This window comes from Sminthopsis crassicaudata, chromosome X (genome assembly GCF_048593235.1).
Source record: "Sminthopsis crassicaudata isolate SCR6 chromosome X, ASM4859323v1, whole genome shotgun sequence".
Lineage (NCBI taxonomy): Eukaryota > Metazoa > Chordata > Mammalia > Dasyuromorphia > Dasyuridae > Sminthopsis > Sminthopsis crassicaudata.
The window spans coordinates 45,719,472-45,743,525 of NC_133623.1; the positions used below are offsets into that span (position 1 = coordinate 45,719,472).

The following is a 24,054-nucleotide window of genomic DNA, read 5'->3' on the forward strand; positions in this document are numbered from 1 at the left end:
TTACATGTTTTCGTTTCCTACCAGTATATAAGCTCCCAGAGGGCAGGGCCTGTCTTGCTTATTTCTCTTTGTATCCCTAATACTTAGTACCATGTCTGGCAAATGGCACTTAATAAATGGGTTTTTTTCCTCATTCATTCAGACAGTAGATAGAGCACTGATTTGAAAATCAGTGAATCTGGGTTCAGATTCCACGTCTGCTGCTCATTATTTATGTGAGCTTGGAAAAGCCAGCCTCTCTGGGTTTTGGCTTCCTCGTCTGTAGAGCAAAGGGTTTGGATTGAATGATCTCTTCCAGTTCTCTACCCATGATCCTAAGATTAGGAGGTCATTTTTGGAACTGTCAAAGACAGGAAGCAGAATCTGATTTCCCTGGATGTTGGCACCTGGGCCAAAGCTTCACGGGCTCTTTCCTGGTTAATACTCTGGCTGTAAGGGACTTTCCAGTCTACTCCTTTCACTTAACCATGTAGGTAATAGAGGAAGGCAATAGAGGAACAAAAGGGAAGGGGCTTGCCCAAAGTCATTCAGTAAAATAGAGAAATATTGAGCACAAACTCTCTTCCTGAGCCTCACAGACCATGCCACATAGGAAATAGCTAGAGAACAATGAGAGGCTGAAGTAGGCAGAGCTGAAAGTAAGAGGGATTTGGATCCAGGGAAAGGAGAGCTCGGGCAGGGTGGACTGCATGGAGGAGGTGGGCACCAACCGGGGGCTTTGAAGAAAGAATGAGTTCTGGAGAGGATAAAAGAGAAGGAAGGGTATCCCTTGGAAGGAAGAGGAATAGCCTAAATCAAGTACTCAAATGGGACCATGTATGCAAAGCATGAAATGGTAAACTATTATTCTTAATAGAAATACTAAAGAGAAGAAATGGGCAGAAGCGGCTCCACCAGGGAACCCCAAAGCCAGGGGGCCAACTGCGATCTGCTGCTGTGGCTGCTGCAACACCAGTAAAGGCTGCCTGCCTTTGCAGATACAGAGGCATAATTAGACCGTTAAGTCTGTGACATGGCGGCTGTGAGTCACCCACACCCCGTACGACCTGACACCCTAATGATGTGCTATTTTTACTTCTCTTCCGGATAACATCCCAGAGGATCGGAAATTATGACCAGAAAATTAATCTCCTTAGAGTTTGGACAAGAAGTAAAAAGAACAGGAAATCATTCCACACCGAGGCCCCATCGTTGTCGAGCGAAAAGCTTGGGCAAGACATTTCGGACGTCTTTTCCCCTGCTCCCATGAGGAAGGAACTGACCAGAGTGAGTGGGCTGTAGCATGTCTATAATAAAATGTGTCTTATTCTGCTTGACACCCCCCCACCAAGAACAAGGCAAGGAACACTGGATGGGTGATGCAGGGAGCCAAGATTCAACTCGGCCTAAGGAAGGACCTCCTAACAACTGGCACTGCCCCATGATGGAAAGGGCTGGCGTCTCTGTCCTTGGAGATCTCCATGAAAAGGCCGGCTGGCCATTTGCTTGGGGAGCTTTAGAAGGGTCTCTTGTCAGCTCTAAGGTGGTCTAGACAAGCCTCTGAAGTTAGTTCAAGCTCGGAGATTCTGGCCAGACAAGAAAATGCATGCACATAGTTTTGATCTAAGACCTGTAGAGGCATGACCCTGCTGTGCTTTATGAGGGTAAGTTATTAATTATTTACAATTCTTAATAATTAATAATGAGATTTGGAGGTGGTGTTCCTAGGGACTTAAATTAAGTCAATCAATCATAGAATCTTATCATTTTAGTGTTGGAGGGGACTTCAGAGATCATCCAGACCTCTCATCCCCCCAACTCTCCCCCCACGCCAACCCCCAGCTATAGATGAGGTAGCTGAAATGCAGAGCAAAGTTACACGTTCTTGTTAGCTAATCTCAATTGGGTCCTCCCCGCTGCTCATCAATCCTTTTATCATCCTTGGACTGAATCTTTATTCCATTTCCCCCACAGTGGCCCTTCTAAACTTTTTCAGCTCCCTACACCTCCCTATACAAGCCTCCCTCCTGTCTCTCAGTAGAAGGCCTCACCTCTTACTTTATTGAGAAAATAAAAGCCATCTCTCATGAACTTCCTCTTTTCCCTGATTCTACAACAAAATTCCTGTACATGGCCTCCCATTTTCCCCTCCTTTCCTCCAGGCCCTGTCAGTAGTGTGGCCTTTACTCTTGGCAAGGCCAACACATGTCCTTGCTTTTGACCCCAATCCCCTTACATCTCTTCTGGAAATTTGGCCCTTCTATCATCTCTATTTCTATCACTATCTCTCTCTATATATATCTCTCTTTCTCTCTGGCTCTCTTGACTCTGTCTCTCCCTCTGTCTCTTTGTGTTTCTCTCTGACTTGTCTCTTTCTCTGTCTCTGTTTGCATCTCTCTGTCTCTGACTCTCTCCATCCCCACTTTCTTCTACTCCTTCCCTCTTTCTCCATCCTCTCTTTCTCTCCCCTAACTTAACTCTCTTCCTTCTTTCATACTCTTTGTAAACATACTCAAGTCTCCTCTATCATTTAAAAACCCTTTCATTGGCTCCTTCCACTCATTCAAGCTCTCATTTTTTTCACGCCCCCACTCATTTTTTTAAAAGCCATCTGTAATCATCGCCTCCCCTTGCTTATATCCCACCTTCTGCCTTTGCTAATCAGGTGTCTGATAACCAACGCTGTGCTCTCTGAGGTTACCAGTGAGCTTGGCTGCTGAATCTTATGGGCTTTTCTCAATCTTCATCCTGCTTGAGTTCACTGCAGTTTTTTATATCATTGGCAATCCCTTTCTTCTGAATATTCTCTTTCCCCCCTTTGGTTTCCATGACACTGTTCTACATCCTGGTTCTCTTCCTATCTGTCTGACCATTCTGCCACCATCCCTTTTACTGGATCATCATCATCACACATGTCCCATACACTTATCGTTAGCATTGACCAAGGTTTCCTCTGGGTTTTCTTCTCATCTCTCTTACGTACCCCACCACTGACAGACTCATCATCTTCCCTGGGCTCAATTATCACCTCTATGCAGATGAGTCCCAGAGCTATATATTCAACCCTCGTCTCTCCTCAGGTTCAATCCTCTATCACCAATTGTCTATTGGATATTTTCATCTGAATGTCCCATAGGTATCCCCAAATCATCATATCCAGAACAGAGCTCTTGGTCCTGTCCCCTAAACCTATCCCACCTCCTAACTTTTTTATTTTTCTTGAGGATAGCATCATGCTTGCAGTCACCTAGGTCTAACAGTTTGGAGGTATCCTCCAGTCTCCCCTCTCCCTCACCATCCATATACAATCAAGTTGCCAAGTCTTGTCGGCTGTAACTTCACAATATTTTTGATAGCTATCTCTTTCTCTCCAATTTATATGCACCACCTCAGATCAGACCCGCACCAACTCTCATCTGGACTATTGCAAGAGCCCTCCTAATTGTATTCCCAGCCTCCAGTTTCTTCTCTGTCCAATCTATCCTCTGCATAACTGTTAAAATAATCTTTTAGCTGCAGTTTTCACCAATGATTCCTTGTTACCTCTAGCATAAACTAAAATGTAAACGTCTCATTTTAACACTTAAAGTCCTTCAGAATCTGACTCCGACCCACCTTCGTGAGTTCGAATCTAGCTTCAGACACTGATTAGCTGTGTGACCCTGGGCAAGTCACTGCCCTGTTTGCCTCAGTTTCCTCATCTATAAAATAAGATGGAGGAGGAAATGGCAAACCACTCCAGTATCTGCCAAGAAAGCACCCAAATGAAGTCATGAAGTGTTGGATATGATTGAAAAAATGACTAAATCACATCTATCTAAAGATAAGTCCCTCAATGAACTCTTTTTCATCTCTTTGTATCCTTAGTACCTAGCACAGTCTCTTGCACATATTAGGTGCTTAACAAATGCTTGTCAAACTCTAAGTTACCACTTCTTCTCAGATTGCCTAAGGTATCAGGAAGAGATAATGATAAATGTTGGAGGGGTATATGGGAAAACAAGGACACTAATGTATTAATGATGGAGTTGTGAACCATTCTGGAGAAAAATTTAGAACTATGCCCAAAGGGCTATCAAAATATGCATACCTTTTGATGTAACAGTCTCATTACTGGAACTGTATCCCAAAGAGATCATAAAAGAGGGGAAAAGACCCACATGTGCAAAAATGTTTGTGGTGTCCTTTTTTGTAGTGTCTAGAAACTGGAAACTGAGTGGATGCCCATCAGAGGAGAATGGCTGAATAAATTATGATGTATGAATGTTATGGAATATTATTGTTCTGTAAGAAATGACCAACAGGATTATTTCATATAGGCCTGAAGAGACTTAAATGAACTGATGCTGAGTTAAGCGAGTAGGACCAAGAGAATAATATACACAATAACAAGATTATGTGATGATCAACCAACAGACTTGGCTTTTGTCAGCAATGTGGTGATCTAAGACAATTCTGATAGACTTGGGATGCAAATGTTATCTGTATCCAGAGAGAGAACTATAGAGATTGAATATAGATTGAAGCATAGTATTTTCACCTTTTTTGTTTATTTCTTTGCCTTTTATTTTTCATGTTTTTTCCTTCTTGGTCTGTTTTTTTTTTAATGCAACGTGACAACTACGGAAATTTGTTGTTTTTCTTATACAACGTGACAAATATGGAAAAATGTTTAAAAGGATTGCACATGCTTAACCTGTATCAGATTGCTTGTTGTTTTGGGGATGGGGGAGGAAAGGGAGATAGGGAGAAAAATTTGGAACTCGAAATCTTACAAAAACAAATGTTGGAAACTATCTTTATGTGTATTTGGAAAAATAAAATACTTTTGAGGACAAAAAAACAACAACAAATGGTTTTCAAATTGAATTGAGTCATTCCTGTTCCCACAAAAAAATATCAGTGTCACAACGGGGCTCCAACTCATGTGTCTTAGCTCCTAGTCTGTTAATTTACTAGGAAGTTTGACTGTTTGCTGGTGCTATCTGTATAACACAAATGCATACATATATACATAAGCAGCACATGCATATACGGACAAGAGAAGAAATCCATCCCAGAAACCATCAGTGGCCTGGAATAAAAATCAATTTTGATCCCTGAGCTTCTAGCACTTTGCAACAATAGTATCAACTGACAGTTAAGATTGAATTGAAATCTGAGAGTGGATCTCGTAAGAGCTGTTGGAGATGAAAAACTTCTGAGCCTTTTGGCACTTTCACATAGTACTTTCAACTTTATACAGAGCTTTTCTCCCAATAATCTTGACAAAAAGCTTATACCCATTTTCCAGAGTAGTTAAGTGATTTTCCCAGGACCACACAGCTATTGCCAGGATCTGACTTTGAACAAAGGCCTCCTGAGTACGAGTTTCAGGTACTTTTTTCTATATTCAGGTCTCAAATTCCATTTTTGGAATTCTGGCTCCTATCCTGTGGAGCTTAAAGCAGCTATTAGCTACCATAGAACTCAGACTTCCTGGGCCCATCTGTTAAAGTTTTGCATTCCCCCTTGATTTCTTGACACCTAGTGGTGAAACAGTACCTCCCCGCCCCACCAAGACACCCTCACATTTGCCTCAGTGTTCTAATCCTCTCCCCTCTTGTGCCTCATCTCCCAATTAGTTGTACATTTTGCAAGAAGAAGGAGTGGCCAACTCTTGGATTGTCCCATTGGATTTTGTTAAATACATGGCTTGATGGGAGAATCAGAAGAAAATGTGGTAAACCCTGCCATGGATCATAAGGGTGCATCAGCACCAACCAGGGGGCCAGGGCACATAAGCCACTGTGATGAAATGGTCAAAGCTTTGGGAAACTGGGTGAAATCCAAGAAAAATATTGGCCCCTGGTATTTCCTCTTAGGAAAGATTGGGCTTCCTAATCTCCAGACACTCTTTGCTGTGGATTCTCTGAACCAAAAAATGGTTCTCCACTTGTTTTGAATCTTGCCACTTCCCAGATATCCTCAACTTGAACCAACAATGGTCTTAGAACAGTAACTAGGGTCAAATCCCATCTCTGACACTAGATGTATGACATTGACTAAATCCCTTTCTCTTTCTGGACTTTAATTTCTGTGTCTGAAAAATCAAGGATTTATAGCAGACTGATTTCAGAAAAGCCTGAAAGACATGAATTGAAACTGAGTGAAGTGACTAGAACCAAGAGCACACTGTATACAGCAACAACAAGATTATGTGATGAAACACTCTGATGGACATGGCTCTTCTCAACAATGAGGTGACTCAAGGCCGTTCTAATAGACTTGTGATGGAGAGAGCCATCTGCATCCAGAGAAAGGATTATGGGGACCAAGTATGGATCAAAGCATAGTATTTTCACCTTTTTGTTGTTGTTTGCTTGTTTACTTGTTCTTTTCTTTCTCATTTCTCCCCTTTTGATCTAATTTTTCTTATGCAGCATGATAAATGTGCAAATACATTTAGAAGAACTGTACATGTTTAACCTATATTGGATTATTTACTGCCTAGAGGAGGGGAGAGAAGTGGAGGGAGGGAGAAAAATTTGGAACACAAGGTTTTGCACAGTGAATGTTGAAAACTCTCGTTGTATGTATTTGGAAAAAATAAAAAGCCATTATTATTTTTAAAAGTAAATACCTTTAGACACAGGGAAAAAAATAAACTCATTGAAATTTTTTTTAAATGAGGGATTTAGACCACGTGATCTCTTCCAACTCTGATTCTATAAAGGTTTCATTCAGCTCTCAATTTAGGGTATTTTGATTCAAAGAATCCGAAATCTAGAGCCATGAAGGACCTCAAAAATCAGTTTCCTTATCTAGGTGACACATAGAGTGCTGGACTAGGAGTCAGGAACACCTGAATACAAATATTTTCTGAAATTCTAGCTGTACCACTCTGAGCACATCATAGACTCCCTCTCTGTGTCTCTATTTCTTCATTCATAAAATGGGGATAATGATAGCACCTACGTCAAAGGATAAAAGGATAAACATATAGTGCTTTGCAAACCCTAAAGTGATACATGGGTGGGTTGGCCATTGTTTTTTGTTTGGCAAGGAAATTGGGGTTAAGTGACTTGCCCAGGGTCACACAGCTAGGAAGTGTGAAGCATCTGAGGTCAAATTTGAACTCAGGTCCTCCTGACTTCTGTGCCGGTGCTCTATCTACTGCACCAACTAGATGCCCTGCTGCTGCTGCTGATACTACTACTACTATTATTTACAAATGAAGCATTTTCCTGAGTCAGGAAAATGAAGTGATTTGCCCATAGTTACAAAACTAGTAAGTGTCAGAGAGGACTTCTGGATCATGTGGGCAATAAGATGGTAGACTAGACATCTCCTCCAATCCCCATGACCTCTTAAACCTCTCCAAAACAGAAATTCTGTATCAACCATAAAGCAGTTTCAGCTGTCCTCATGTTCTAAGGAAACCTAGAATCCAAAAGAAGGCTCGTAAGTATCAGAGATAAGATTTGAACTCATCTTCTGCCCTTGGGGTTTGTGCTCTTCTTGCTACTGTATTACCTTTGTATGCCACTCGACTTGGCCCTACTTCCTCTGCCCCAAGGAAGAATCCTGATTTTCCCATCTCCCCCCGGATGACCATGTGGGAGGTTGGTATAATACTTGGACCACCCACATTCTACTCTGGCTTCATGTTAGCAAATCTCTCTTCTTCAGCTCCAATCTCAAAGAGAATGGGCAACCATTACAAACTCCTTTCTCAACTGGGTGCAGTATTATCCTTCCCCAGTGACTCCAAGTACACTCCTACATCCCCTTCAAAGCACAAGCATTACTCACAGAATTCAAATAGGAATCACTACAGAAACTGTTTGGTGAAGTCCCATTGGGAAGGTAACCTTTAGTTTTGACAGCTCAAAATGGCCTTTGGAAAATCCCACAGGAATGATATAGCTACAAGGGATTCTAAATCTACAGGCTCATTAGGCCAGGAGGGAGACGTGCAAAATAGTAGATCTGACTCCTCTTCTCACAGGGCCCCTGCCAGCTCTCTAAATTCAAGTTTGCAGCTTTCATTGGATGGAAGAAGAACGCTCATCATCAGAGCTGAAAGAGGTCTCAGAAACTTATGTGTGTAAAATATGCATTAGATTAATCATGTCTGACTCTTTGTGACCTCCTTTTGGAGGTTTTCCTGACAAAGATGCTGGACGGGTTTGGCATTTCTTTCTCCAACTCCTTTTACAGATGAGGAAACTGAGGCAAAAAGGGTAGAATGATTTTATATATATATATATATATATATATATATATATATATATATATATATATATATATAGTCAACTTTAGGTAGCAAGTGTCTGAGACCAGATTTGAACTCAGGAAGTCTTCCTAGCTCCAAGCCCAGCACACTGTACTCTGTAGTCTAGCTGCTCTTGTATTTTTGTTATTATTATTTTTAATAAAGATTTTTTTATTTTCAAAACATATGCATGGATAATTTGAAACATTGACTCTTGTATAGCCTTGTGTTTCAGATTTTCTCCTCCTTCCCCTCACCCCTTCCCCTAGATGGCAAGCAATCCAATATATGCTAAACATGTTAAGATATATACTCAATCCAATATCTATACAAACAAATTTATATAATTCTCTTGCTGCACAAGAGAAATAAGATCAAAAAGGAAAGCAAATGAGTAACAAAACAAAATGCAAGTGAACAACATTTGTTATTATTATTATTTTCCCCCTGTGGTAATTTGGGTTAAGTTACTTGCCCAGGTTCACACAGCTAGGAGGTATTAAGTGTCCGAGTCAAATTTGAACTCAGATCTTCCTGACTTCAGGGCAGTGCTCTATCTACTGTGCCACCTAGCTGCCCCATTTGTTAGTATTATTAATGGATGTAGGGATTCCAAAACCTGAAGTGAGTAGGGAGAGTACAGGAGGGAGATAGAACCTCACATACCAGTAAGGGTACTAGCTTGGAAGTCAGAGGTTTGAGATTCAAATCCTGGGGCTTTTACTTTATTCCACAGAGAATCAGGTTGAGTCCAAAAAAGTGTCAGCTCTCTAATATTCTCCACCATGGAGATTTTGACTTATTGTTCTTCTTTAGACTCCCATGTGTCTGAATCCCCTGATCAGCTACTCATCTGCTTTTCTGGCTTAACTTTGGCAAATCACTTAACCCTACTGAGCCTGGTCAAGTGAGGAGAGTGGAGGAGAGGTCCTGCAGAGTCCCTTCTCACTTGAGAAGCCTGTGAATGTCTGTCACCAGACCCAGCGATGATTTTGCTGCAAGACAATAAGGCCTCCTCCATTAGCTGAAGAAACTGGATAACATCCAGAGGTTGGGAAGCCAGGCCATACGAGGATGAGTTGAAAGAGTTGGATGGGTTTAATAGGAGATTTAAGCAGGGCATGAGAGCTTTCAAGTATGGGAAGGACCATGGAAGAAGAATCAGATTCATTCTGCTTGACCCCAGAGGGCAGAAAACTAGGACCTATGGGTCAAAATAATGGAAAGGCAGATTTCAGTTTGAGGCAAGGCAAAAGAATAATTCGAGATACCCCAAAGCAGGATGGGCCTCCTTGGGAGGCAATGTGATTCCTATCATGCATTTCTCTTGAAGCAGTTTCAAGAATGAGCACTCGCTCAAGATATTTTAGAAATGATTTTTATTTAGGCCCAGGTTATATCAGATGGTGTCTGAGGTACCTTTCAAGTCCAAGGTTCTGTGATTAAGTGAATATCTCCTCTGCTCAGGGACCGTATGGAAAAACTTGAGAAAGATTCTCCATTTGACCAGAGGCTTTGAGCTTGCTGCCTATTTCTTTCTTTCCAAGTTCACAAGATCAGCTAGCTCCAGGGCTCCATCCTCTGTTTGCTTAGAATTGTAGGGCTGTTTCTGCTGAACCCCTGGGGTTTCCCTGGTCTGTCAACAGGAACAGAGAGCTTCAGGCTGCTGGAGTTAAAAGGCTGGACCAAACTCCCCTCACTGCCTGTGCATTCTCTGCCCACTCAGTGACTCACTGGACAACATGATCCATCACGAACAATATCTAATCTCTTCCAGGAAGGCTTATTACCACTAGTGATGCAAAGCAGCAGGCTTGCCAATGTTTTTCCAAAATGGCTACTGGAAGGCTGCTGGGCCAGAACTGGCACGTGGCAACTGAGGCTTCCTTGGCCAAATCTTTAATACTAACTCCTTGTTAATGGGATAAAATCCAACATTTCCCTAGAGCTTTACAATTAAACTCTTTGATACCTAGGATGTCTTTTGTTCTCCCCCTCCACAGTCCCAGGAGGTAGACAGGGACAGTATACTTATTTTCCATAGGGAAAAGCTGAGGCTTGGGAACAGAAACTGATTTTCCCAAAGTCACACTAAGCTGAAGAGTTTGGATGCAGATGCTAGTGTTTTGTGTTTCACCTGTCCTTATTGCTACTATACCTGGTCATCCATCAAAAGCAGATTTCCCAAAATGGCAGTTTCCAAATTAGGGGCAAGCCTTACTTAGCAGTAATGGGCAGTGAGCAGACTGGAGAGAAAGTGGTATTTAAGGTGGAACAAAAAGGGTAGGAGGATAGTTTACTGTTGCATGAAAAGTACCATCTCTATGACATTTGATAAGTAGGGTTAAGACACTAGATCAGATGGGATGGAAATAAGGGATCACTAGAACAAAGTGAATGGAATTAAGAAAGCCCTTATTGAGCCCTTCAGTACAAAAGAACATGATCCTTTGGAATTTTGCTCTAGAATTCTTTTATCAAAAATGAATCAAGATAAAAGCAGTTTTAAAATGTCTTTTAAGCTTGGGGGGGGGGGAGCCAAGATGGCAGAGAAGACACACATGTCCTTCTAAGCTCCTCTTCTACCTTCACTACTAGTTACCAAATTCAGCCTCAGAAATAGTGCTTGACTGGTAAAATCCACAAATATTGGGAGTACAACAAATTACCAGCCAAAGATAATCTGGAAGATCACCAGAAAAGGATTGTCCTGATCAGCAGGAGGAGGTCAGCACAGGCAGGTACGCAGAACATGGAGGCTAGCACACTGAGCGGACAAGGAACAGGGGTGGTTGAGATCATTGTTGAAGAGGGCTATGTCCATCAGGATTGATCATCATATAGTATTGTTGTTGAAGTATATAATGATCTACAGGAAATACATTTAAAGCAGAGAGATACATACAGAGTAAAAGTAAAAGGCTGGAGCAGAATCTATTATGCTTCAAGGAAGTGAAGTCAAAAAAGTAGGGATAGCAATTCTTATCTCAGATCAAACAAAAGCAAAAATAGATCTAATTAAAAGAGATAAGGAAGGAAACTATGTCCTGTTAAAGGGTAGCATAGATAATGAAGCAATATCAATACTAAACATATATGAACAAAGTGGTATAGCATCTAACTTCCTAAAGGAGAAGTTAAGAGAGTTGCAAGAAGAAATAGTCAGCAAAACTATAATAGTAGGAGATCTCAACCTTACACTCTCAGAATTAGATAAATCAAACCACAAAATAAATAAGAAAGAAGTTAAAGAGGTAAATAGAATATTAGAAAATATTAGAAAGTATGATAGATCTTTGGAGAAAACTGAATGCAGATAGAAAGGAGTACACTTTCTTCACAGCACTTCATGAAACCTATACAAAAATTGACCATATATTAGGACATAAAGACCTCAAAATTAAATGCAGAAAGGCAGAAATAGTAAATACACTCTTTTCAGATTGCGATGAAATAAAAACTACATTCAACAAAAAGGTAGGGTTAAATAGACCAAAAAGTAATTGGAAATTAAATAATCTCATCCCAAAGAATGAATGGGTGAAACAGCAAATGATAGACACAATCAATAATTTCACCCAAGAGAATGACAACAATGAGACAACATACCAAAATTTGTGGGATGCAGCCAAAGCAGAAATAAGGGGAAATTTTATATCTTTAGAGGCTTACTTCAATAAAATAGAGAAAGAGAAGATCAATGAATTGGGCTTGCAACTTTAAAAGCTAGAAAAAGAGCAAATTAAAACCCCTCAATCAAAAACTAAACTTGAAATTCTAAAATTAAAATTGATCAAATTGAAAGTAAAAAAAAAACTATTAATAATAAAACTAAGTTGGTTTTATGAAAAAACCAATAAAATAGATAAACCTTTGGCAAATCTAATTGGAAAAATGAAAGAGGAAAATCAAATTGTTAATCTTAAAAATGAAAAGGGAGAACTTCCCCCTAATGAAGAGAAAAATAGAACAGTAATTATGAGTTACTTTGTCCAACTTTATGCCAATAAATCTGATAACCTAAGTGAAATGGATGACTACCTTCAAAAATATAGGCTTCCCAGATTAACAGAGGAGGAAGTAAATTGTTTAAATAGTTCCATTTTAGAAAAAGAAATAGAACAAGCTATTAATCAACTCCCTAAGAAAAAATCCCCAGGACTAGATGGATTTACATGCAAATTCTACCAAACATCTAAAGAACAATTAACTCCAGTGTTATATAAACTATTTGAAAAAATAGGGAATGAAGGACTCCTACCAAATAAATTCCTTTTATGATACAGACATGGTACTGATATTTAAACCATATAGGTTGAAAACAGAGAAAGAAAATTATAGACCAATATCCCTAATGAATATTGATGCAAAAATTTTAAATAAAATATTAGCAAAAATATTACAGAAAATCATCCCCAGAATAATACACCATGACCAAGTAGCATTTATACCAGGAATGCAGGGCTGATTCAATATTAGGGAAACTATTAGCATAACTGACTATATCAATAACCAAATTACCAAAAACCACATAATCATCTCAATAGATGCAGAAAAAGCATTTGATAAAATCCAACATCCATTCCTATTAAAAACAGTATAGGAATAAATGGACTTTTCCTTAAAATAATCAGTAGCATCTTTTTAAAACCATCAGTAAACACCATATGTAATGGGGATAAACTGAAACCATTCCCAATAAGATCAGGAGTGAAAGAAGGTTGCCAACTATCACCATTACTATTCAATATTGCATTAGAAATGCTAGCTTTGGCAATAGGAATTGAGAAAGATATTAAAGAAATTAGAGTAAGTAATGATGAAACCAAATTATCACTCTTTGCAGATGATATGATGGTATACTTAGAGAACCCCAGAGATTCTATTAAAAACTATTAGAAATAATCCAAACTTTTAGCAAAGTTGCAGGATACAAAATAAATCCACATAAATCATCAGCATTCTGATATATCACTAACAAAATCCAACAGTTAGAGTTACAAAGAGAAATTCCATTTAAAGTAACTGCTGATAGTATAAAATATTTGGGAATGTATCTGCCAAGGGAAAATCAGAAACTATATGAGCAAAACTACAAAACATTTTCCACTCAAATAAAGTCAGATCTGACCAATTGTAAAAATATTAAGTGCTCTTGGCTAGATAGAGCAAATATAATAAAGATGACAATATTATGACAATATTACCTAAACTAATCTATTTATTTAGTGCTATACCAATCAGACTCCCAAAAACTATTTTAATGACCTAGAAAAAAAAACAACAAAATTCATCTGGAAGAATAAAAGGTCAAGACTTTCAAGGGAACTAATGAAAAAAAAAATCAAATGAAGGTGGCCTAGCTATACCAGATCTAAAACTATATCACAAAGCAGCAGTTACCAAAACCATTTGGTATTGGCTAAGAAATACACTAGTTGATCAGTGGAATAGGTTAGGTTCACAGGACAAAATAGTCAATGACTTTAATAATCTAGTGTTTGATAAACCTAAAGACCCCAGCTTTTGGGATAAGAATTCACTGTTTGACAAAAACTGCTGGGAAAATTGGAAATTAGTATGGCAGAAACTAGGCATTGACCCACACTTAACACCATACACCAAGATAATGTCAAAAATGGGTTCATGGTCTAGACATAAAGAATGAGATTATAAACAAATTAGAAGAACATAGCATAGTTTACCTCTCAGACCTGTGGAGGAGGAAGGAATTTGTGACCAAAGAACTAGAGATCATTATTGATCACAAAATAGAAAATTTTGATTATATCAAATTGAAAAGCTTTTGTACAAACAAAACTAATGCAGACAAGATTAAAAGAGAAATAATAAACTGGGAAAATATTTTTACAGTCAAAGGTTCTGAAAAAGGCCTCATTTCTAAAATATATAGAGAATTGACTCTAATTTAAAAGAAATCAAGCCATTCTCCAATTGATAAATGGTCAAAGGATACAAACAGACAATTCTCAGATGAAGAAATTGAAACTATTTCTAGCTATATGAAAAGATGCTCCAAGTCATTATTAATCAGAGAAATGCAAATTAAGACATCTCTGAGATACCACTACACACCCATCAGATTGGCTAGGATGACAGGAAAAGATGCTCAATGTTGGAAGTGATATGGGAAAACTGGGACATTGATACATTGTTGGTGGAATTGTGAATACAACTAGCCATTCTGGAGAGTGATTTGGAACTATGCTCAAAAAGTTATCAAACTGTACATACCCTTTGATCCAGCAGTGCTACTACTGAGCTTATATCCCAAAGAGATCTTAAAGAAGGGAAAGGGACCTGTATGTGCAAGAATGTTTGAGGCAGCCCTTTTCTAAAAACTGGAAATTGAGTGGATGCCCATCAATTGGAGAATGGCTGAATAAATTGTATATATGAATGTTATGGAATATTATTGTTCTGTCAGAAATGACCAACAGGATGATTTCAGAGAGGTCTGGAGAGACTTATATGAACTGATGCTGAGTGAAAAGAGCAGGACCAAGAGATCATTAAATACTTCAACAACAATTCTGTATGACAATCAATTCTGATGGATGTGGCTCTCTTCAACAATGAGATGAACCAAATCAGTTCTATTTGTTCAATAATGAATAGAACCAGTGAAAGAACTCTGGGAAATGAGTGTGAACCACTACATAGCATTTCCAATCCCTCTGTTTTTGTCCGCTTACATTTTTGATTTCCTTCGTAGGTTAATTTTACGTTATTTCAAAGTCTGATTCTTCTTGTGCAGCAAAATAAATGTATGGTTATGTATATATGTATATATATTATTTAACATATGCTTTAACATATTTAACATGTCTTGGTCTACCTGCCATCTGGGGGAGGGGATGGGGGGGAAAGAGGGCAAAAGTTGGAACAGAAGATTTTGCAAGGGTCAATGCTAAAAAAAATCACCTATGCATATATCTTGTAAATAAAAAGCTATAACAAAATAATAAAAAAATAAAATGTGTTTTTAAAATCTTCATGAAATTGAAGGAATTAGATTAGGTAATGAAGAAACAAAACTATCACTCTTTGTAGATGGTTATGATGGTATATTTAGAGAATTCTAGAGAATCAATTCAGAAACTACTAGAAACAATCAATAACTTTAGCAAAGTAGCAGGATAAAAAAAATAAATCCACAAAAATCATCAGCATTTCCATATGTTACCAACAAAGCCCAGAATCAAGAGAGAGAAAGAGAAATCCTATTTAAAATAATCATAGCCAATATAAAATATTTGGGAATCTACGTGCCAAGACATAGTCATGAACTATATGAACACAATTACAAGACACTTTTGTGTCAGATCTAAGCATCTAGAAAAATAATCAATTGTTCACCAGTAGGCTGAGCTAATATAATAAAAATGACAATTCTACTTAATTTATTTATTCAGTGCCATACCAAACTGCCCACAACTGCTTTATAGAGCTAGAAAAAAATAAGAATCTACATGAAACAATAAATCAACAAGCATTTATTTGAGTACCTACTGTGTATCAGATACTTTGCTAAGTTCTGAGCATACAGAGACAAAAGTGAGACAGTTTCTGTGTTTAAAGAGTTGTCTTTCTCCGGGGGAAACAATACATGCAGGCTTAAATAAATACAGAATTTTCAGGGTGTCCCAAATATCTTAATGCTGTTTTATGTTATTAAAACTTTAAACTGCACTAGGACTTTCGGGACACCCTGCATACAAGTAAATACAAAGAGTGGGGAAGGAAGGGAAAAGAAAAGAGCACAAATAACTTGGAAGGAGGAAGAGACAGAGAGACCAGGAAATATCTCTTATAAGAGTTGACATTTGAGCTGGACCTCAGGAAGACCTAGGGATTCTAAGAGGCAAAAGTAAGGTCAGAGGGCATTCTAGCTGTGTAAGAAAGCCTATGCATAGGCATGGAATTGGGAGATGGGAGGTTTATGTATGAAGTATAAGAATTAGGCCAGATGAGAGAATGGCAGATGATGGGGAATAATGTAAAATCAGTCCAAAAATATAGACTGGAACCACATTGTGAAGATGCCAAGGAAGATTTGTATTCTATCCAAAATCAAAAGGGAGTCGTTGAAGCTTCTTGAGTAGGAGAGTGATGCAGAATATATTCCATTGCTTTAGAAATATCAATTTGACAGCTGTGGAATAGAGAATAGAACAACCAGGAAGAATCGAATTCAAATCCAGATTTAGATACTAGATTTGTGACCCTGGACATGTCATTCTGCCTCAGTTTCTTAAATTGTAATATGGAATGAATAATGACACTTACCTCCTAAGGTCATTGTGAAGATCAAATAAGATAATATTTGCAAATTGCTTAGCATAATACCTGGCATGCAGTAGACTTGTATAAATGTCAGCTATTACTGTTATTAACTATTTGGAAGCTATATTGGAGAAAGGAGAAGATGGATGCAGGTAAACTAATTAAGAGGCTACTGCAAAAGTCCAAGGGAGACTTGGCCTAAGAAAGTGGTTGTATAAGTAAAGAGATGGGAACAGAATTGTTATGGAAATAAAATCAATAAGATAACAAGCATTTAGTTGGGGGGGGGGAGTGAGGGAGAATGTAGAGTGGAGCAATGACTCCCAAAACATTATAAAACAAAGTTTAACACCATGTAACATCAAACATTGCTTTCCTGCACTTAATTCATTGTTTCTAAGACACTGGGCTGCTGTTTGAACTGGTGATAAGTAGACATTCATTATTGCCTTCTCACGGTATCAAGGTTCAAAAAAAACTTTTGAGTTTCTGAAAAAAAAAATCATGGAGTTTTCTCTAACTGGATCAATGTTGTAAATACTTTTAAAATTAGAGACAATGGAAGGAAAGAGAATAATGTATTTGTCTCAGCTATAGTGAATAGGCACATTTTATTAGTCAAAACTACAGACCAAAGCCATGGTTTTGAGTAACCAAAGACTAAAAGACTTTAAACAACAGAAAACAATATCTCTAAAATTAAAACAAAAGAAACAAATAGGGAAATATATTTAAAGTAAAACTGTCAGACAAAGACCTGATATTCAGAATTTATCAAGAATCAGAGCATTTATATAAAACAAAAAATATACATTCCCCAATCAAGCCTTAGTCAAAGGACATGAAAAGACAATTTATAAAGGAGCCAATATAAAAATCTAATCACTAAATTAAAAGATGTTCAAATGATGTTCAAATCAGAGAAATTAAAAGCAAGATAATCTTAAGATACCATCTTATACCCAATAGAATGACAAAAAAAATAGAAGGAAAAAATAAAGTACAAAGCTAGAGGTTTTATGGGAAAAGGGGAAAATACTCTTAGTGAGACCAAATACTAGCAAAATGTTTTATAGAACAATATGGCACTATGTAATAAGGGTCACACACCTACACATACCTTTTAGAATTAGTAATTTCACTGTTAGAATATGCTCCCCTCAAAAAAAGCATAAAAATAGGAAAAAAGACCTGTTTGTACAGAAATATTTAAAGTTGCTCTATTTGTGATAGTACGCACACACATATACACACTCATAATCCTGTATGTTTCACAAAAAGAGAAAAGCAAAATAAATTATTAATGTAATAGAGCATTATAATGCCATCAAAGCAACAAATATGAAGCATACAAAGAAACATGGACAGATCTATAGAAGACGAAGCAAGGTAAATAAGTGGAATTTGAATTATATGCATACTGATTATAGAAAAAGCAGAAAGAAACAAGGCTGAAGAGGGTGGACCTTTAGGCATCCCTAGAGAAGGGGACACAATAAAAGTATCATATATGCCTGATTCTTCAAATTGCAGTATCACAGATTATTGTTGTTGTTTTAATTCAAGGCAGCTACTTAACAATCACTTATTAAATACTTACAGTATTTCAGGTATAATGAAGTTCTGAGAATCTCGAGTTAAAAATTAAGTATCCTACCTTCAATAATCATACATTCTACTCAAATAATTCTTTTCATTTTGTTTTATTAAAAGCTAAGAGCTTGGGATAAAATTAGGCCCTAGGTTTTGTAATATTCATATGGTTGTTGATATTGGAGAGAGATCCCTGAGCAATTTGATAAGCTAACAGGGAAGTAAAACTTTGGGATTTTGATTTTATTTTCCTATTGAGAGGTATGTATATGTCCATTTGAGCCATTCTGAATTCAGGGTGAATGGATTAGGGATAAACTAGTTGACTCAGACTGTTATGAGAGGGTCCTTGTGGTCTTTGTGCTGGACGTATAAAAAAGAGCTTCACTATCAGTAATCCCTTATATAGTCATAGCCCCCCAACTTGCAAACCTATAAGTGCTGAGCTAAGGGGATGCTATATTGCAGGGGGTATTGTCTAGAACATATTTGGGTCTCTATTCATTTGCAGGATATCCATGAGGTACTCTCTTTCCATCCAGATCTCTTTTTCTGGATTTCCTAATATACCAGGGATCCAATGGAGAAAAAAATAGTATTTTAACAATTCTTTGTATATATATATATATATATATATATATATATATATATATATATATATATATATATATATATGTTTTATATAGTTTTCTGGTGTCATCTTTAGAAGTTCAGTCAGTTTCTTTAAATAAACTTTCTGATATTTGAATATTTATGTACCAATGCCTACTATATTGCTGTGTCCTCCAACTATTATGATCATTGATTTGTTTTTAGCCCCAGAATACTAGCAATTTGCCTAGATCACTTGTGTCAAATTGAAATAGAAAAGAAGACCACTAATTGCATGAAAGGATCCCTGTGGGTAATATATTGACTTAGCTTTAAAATGTAATATTATCTATGTTTTATTGTATTTTTTTTTCTTTTGTTAAATATTTTCCAACTACATTTGAATCTGATTCTGGCTGCACTTGGAAGCATGGCCCACAAAGGCCAATAGCACTAGCCCAAGGTTGATAGCTCTGGCCTAGAGCCCATTAAGGGAGTTCATCCCCATTTTCATGGTTTACTTTGTTTTGTTACTTTTAAGTAGACCTGTACTGTTTGTATTACTCATACATAAGTCCACATAACTTGTTGGAAATACTTGGTCCATAAAAAAGAAAAAAAAATACTGCTTGTTGACTTAAAAACTTTAATCAACCCCAAGTGCTTCATCCCTTTTAGGGAGCCCCAAACCTCTCTGAATCCCTGGTGCTTTTGAGTTTATGAAGTCAACCTACTTATCCTAATGTGAGGCGATCCAATTGGATTCTCTATGTACTGGAGGAATTCTTCAATAAATTTTCATTGCCATATCTGTTTCAGATAATTACATTACTGTCATCCATTCAGGCTGAGAAGAATATTCTCTAGACATCACATTTCTGGCTCTAACCCTGAAGAGACGATGGAATGATCCCTATGCCCAAAGGATGCTGTAGATGGACAAGAGGACAACCTAGTCTGAGTGACGGGTATCCCTGAATGCCAGGTTCCTAGAAGAATACCAAGCATTATTGATCCAAGCTTCCTGAAGAGAAGAGGTACAGTTTCTTTGGTAATATCAATCTTGCTTTTCTTTGCTAAGAACCCCAAGTTCAAGGAGAATCAACTCATGCTTCCTAGAGAGAGAGGGGGCAATTCTTGGACTACCAGCTTCTTGGAAAGAGAGACAGTAATCAGGAACATTCTATTCCACTATCTCCTTCACTAGAGGAAGCACATCAAAGGGCTAAAGCAGCAATATTGGGGAGCAAAAGACCTGGAGTTTGTTTTCTGCTATTATTGTGAGTTATTTAGGAGGTATATAGATGATAGAAAAGGGGTTGATTCCGTAGTACTTCCAAGGCCTTTTCTTTTTTATGAGGGTATAAGCTCTCAGGGAAGTACCCATAAAGCTGTATTCCTGAATAGTCCTTGAGATGAAAATGAGAATTACCTGTATGTCATGGGGCTTCTTGCCTAGCAAACAACAAGTGCATTTCCCTTCCAAAGAGAGTCCAATTTATAGAGTAGTACTATGAGTCTGAAGGACTTCAGGGCCCTGTTGAAAGGTGGGATTTACTAGAGAAGGAAGAGAATTTGTGTAAATTCCTCATGGGCCATAGAGAATCATTTATGTCTTTTCTATCTTTTCTGTGAAGTGAAGGCTATCCTGTACCTGATATGTATATTATCACCCTAAGTACTGTCTAGGAGCTTTAGGCTCTATTACACATGTGTGAGGACTTGACATAAGTTGTAGTCAATATTCCAAGATTTCCCAGAAGCAGCTGTGGGCAAGAACAAAATGAGCCCAAAAGAGATTATTTAAAAATCATAACTAAGATTAAACTCAGTCTTTTTTCCCCCCAGTAGAGTAAGCCTTAATTAATTAGTTAATTATTTCATTTTAATATTAAACCTTTTTTATTTTCAAAACATATATATGGATAATTTTTCAATATTGACCCTTCCAAATTAACTCCCACCCCCTCTCCTAGATGGCAAGTAATCCAATATATGTTAAACATGTTAAAATAAATGTTAAATCCAATATATTAAACTCAGTCTTTATAAATCCAAATGTGAGCTTCTGTTTAGAAGCAAAATTGTATCTTGACAACTGGGGTCTGCACTATGGCTAACATTTGCTTTTGTTCATGATTATTCGGCATATAATTTCATTTATTATATTGTAATATGGATAAGTTTTTAATAGCTTATGGATGTAAGGACTAGGGACCTAGAACAGAAGGAAGTCCTGGGGAGAAAAGAATAGTACCAATTGTCACCCAAGCCTTTGGCACAAGGGATTATAATGAGAAAGCAACCCAAACTGGGATATTTGGTATGCCCTCCACTGCAGCAGTTCTACGTGTGGTGCTATGAAAATAGTTTGTATTAATTTAACCAAAGCCCTTCAAAACATTGGTCCTAGCTTTGAACGTTATCTTGAATCAATGGCTCATTTCCAGTTTATGGGGCAGTACAGCACCAGATCCAGATCAGGGGGCCTAATCAGGGTACGGTTGGGCAAGTCCCAAGCTGCAGCTTGAACCCTTTCCCATCTTGGGCAGGTTCCAACTCAGATCAGGTTTGGACATACGGAAGCATTCTGTTTAATCAGGAGAAAGGCCTATCAGATAGAAAGGAATGGAGGCAATGCTAAGAAATGTCCAAAATGGAAGGAAGGTTAAAAATCGGAGATTGGCTATGAGAGCAGCAAAGGAGGGGAGAGAGGCTGATGAAAGTCAAGGTCTGGATCGGAGTCTGTGATTGTTCAGTGTCAGAAAACAGATGAGAGGTCCAGTCAGGCAAAGAATGGTAATGTGATTTGTGATACTCCAGGACAAGACAGATGCATAGCTGTGCTCCGACTTGCCCTATTTCCCCAGCTCTCTCAAATTCCCTTGAGCTGGGAACTCCTCATGCTGCTGCTACCCTCATTAGCTTCCATGGAAGCTAGGGGATAGAAGTCTCACTCCCAATCTTGACAGCTGGAGCATTCTCCTTACCACTTCCAGCTTCATTAACCTCCATGGAATTTATGGGATGGCAGACAGGTGTCTCTGTTTCTGCTCATGTGGCAATAATTATTCCCATTTAAGGAGACTAGGTCTCTGGGGAATAAAGTCAGAACGTCCCAAATCCCAACAACTATAATCTATTATTTCGTGTCAATATATACAAAAGGGGAACTTGAGTCAGAGGGGGAAGTAAACAGGGCTACTTGGAATTATCAGGAACCCTCTTCCCCCCTCCTCCCAGAACACAACACATACACACACACACACACACACACACACACACACAGCAGGAAGAGCTGTCAGCATGGAAATAAAAGCACAGAAGAGCCCATATATAGTATTTAGCTAGTGTTCCTGGTGCTAATCACACACTGCTATCTCTGTAGAATATGATTAATTGTGCATAAAAGCCAGCAGCAGAGACAACTCTGATACTGGTGATCTGTTCATCTGGCTATTTGCCTGGGTCTTAGATAAAGCAGGTGAATTCAGCATGATTATAATACAAAAGGGAGGCAAGACTTCAGGAAAGTTTGGGAATTAGGGACCCCCTGCACACACAGATCTTGGGATTCTCTTCTTACCTTGATGTTTGTATTTCCGTGGTGTTCCGCTGCCCAGAATTTCGGAAATAGCCCATTTCTGAAGTCCTAAAAGAGAGGAAAGGGGAGAATTCTTCTCTTGTTGAACAGAGGGAAGAAAAGGGAAGTGGCCAAAAGAAACACAAAGGAAAGCAGCTGAGAAGAAAACAGCTCTAGATTCACTGGCAGAGCCCAGGTCAGAAAGCTTCTTTAAGACTCTTCAGGTATCCCTCACCAAAAACAATACCTGGGAGGAGGAAACACTTCCCTGTTTGCATCATTCCCTTTTGGGGCAATATAGTGGAAGAGGCACAAGTGTTAAAGTCAGAAGTCCTGGCTTTGAGTCTCAGTCCTTTCATTAATTGGATGATCTTGGGATTCTCAATTTCTTCATCAATAAAATGGATCCAATATGTCCTACTTCCATAGAAGAACACACTTTGTAAACCCAAAAGCACAATAGCCATGGGAACATTTAATAGTGGGTAACACAAGAGTCAGTCTCCTTTGCTAAGCCTTCCTTCTTTTATGATCCTAATACTGCTCACCTGGAAAGCTCTTGGAGCTTAACCAAAATTCAGAGCTCTCATGTCAAGGAAAAAGATATTGAAAGCTTTCCCTTTTGGGATTATGAAGAACTATTCTTACTGATCCTTTAGTCCCCATATGTTTCTTTATATATTACGTCAAAGAGAACTGGTCACTAAATCAAGAACTCCTCTCTCGGTACTGTATTTAAAGCAACAATTACCCTTCCTTTCTCCTTCTTGTCTCTTTCCTCACCCCGGGCCAAAGTGGATGGAGCACACAGACAGAAACAACCGGAAGAGCTGAGAAATCCACAGGTGGAGCACACAGTTCCCATGGGAATCATAGCTTTGTACCATCAGTAGCCTTATCCTGCTTTCAAAGGTCTCCGGGATCTGTCTACCCTAGACTAGTGCAATTAAAAAAAAACAGTCCCAGCTCTATTTGAGTCCTTCTGTGTATGAAATAGAGAAAACCCTACTGTTAAGGAACCACTCAGATCAGTTTGCAGTCCTGTTGGAGCAAACCAGCTCCTGATTAGACTTCACATGAACTAAGGAGTGTTCAGAACTGGGACAAATGGAACTGGAAAGGCTGTGTCACAGAGTGTCACATAAGCTAGTTTAGTTTCTCCTTGAGCTTTAGTGGATATTTTTCTTTCTGTAACATATAACCTTTTATTTTTCTAAATATCAATAAATTATATATAGTTTTAGACCATTGACAAATTTTAATTTGATTGTAGCTGCTTTAAATTTGAGGTTCTTGTCCAATGTCCAGTGAAAGAATTGAACTTTTACTGAAGGATCTAAAGCCTATCAATCTTGACATTGTTGCAGACAGAAGAAATTGCAACAACCACATGAGAGGGTGAAGTGATGGTCCTACTTGAAGATGCAATGAAAGGGTTAATGGAATGAGTATCATCATAATCCCTAAAGCTACAAGGAATATAATTGCATGGGGCATTTGGTCATCAAGTACTGCAATACTAATGGTAACATTTGCAGAAAGATTATCATACCAATATTGGTTTCTATGTATGTAGTAGCCAAGAAATTCTATGGAAAACTTGACTAGACCTTCCAAATCAGATCAAAATACATCCTGATATTTCTTGACTTCATTGCAAAGGTAGGAAAAGATTAGGTTTGGAAAGAAATAAAGGGCATCCTGAGCTTATTAAAGCTTAAAATTGCCCCAAGGCCTCTGGGAT

The 24,054-nt window shown here is 38.2% G+C and overlaps 1 long non-coding RNA gene across 1 annotated transcript in view; it reads right to left on the reverse strand.

Annotated features, from left to right (window-relative positions):
• Positions 1 to 24,054, reverse strand: part of LOC141548833 (uncharacterized) — an 83,895-nt gene that overhangs the window by 12,801 nt on the left and 47,040 nt on the right. Inside the window, exon 3 of the long non-coding RNA XR_012484095.1 lies at positions 22,314 to 22,379. This is a non-coding gene — a long non-coding RNA (uncharacterized LOC141548833). The remainder of the gene's footprint in view (positions 1 to 22,313; positions 22,380 to 24,054) is intronic.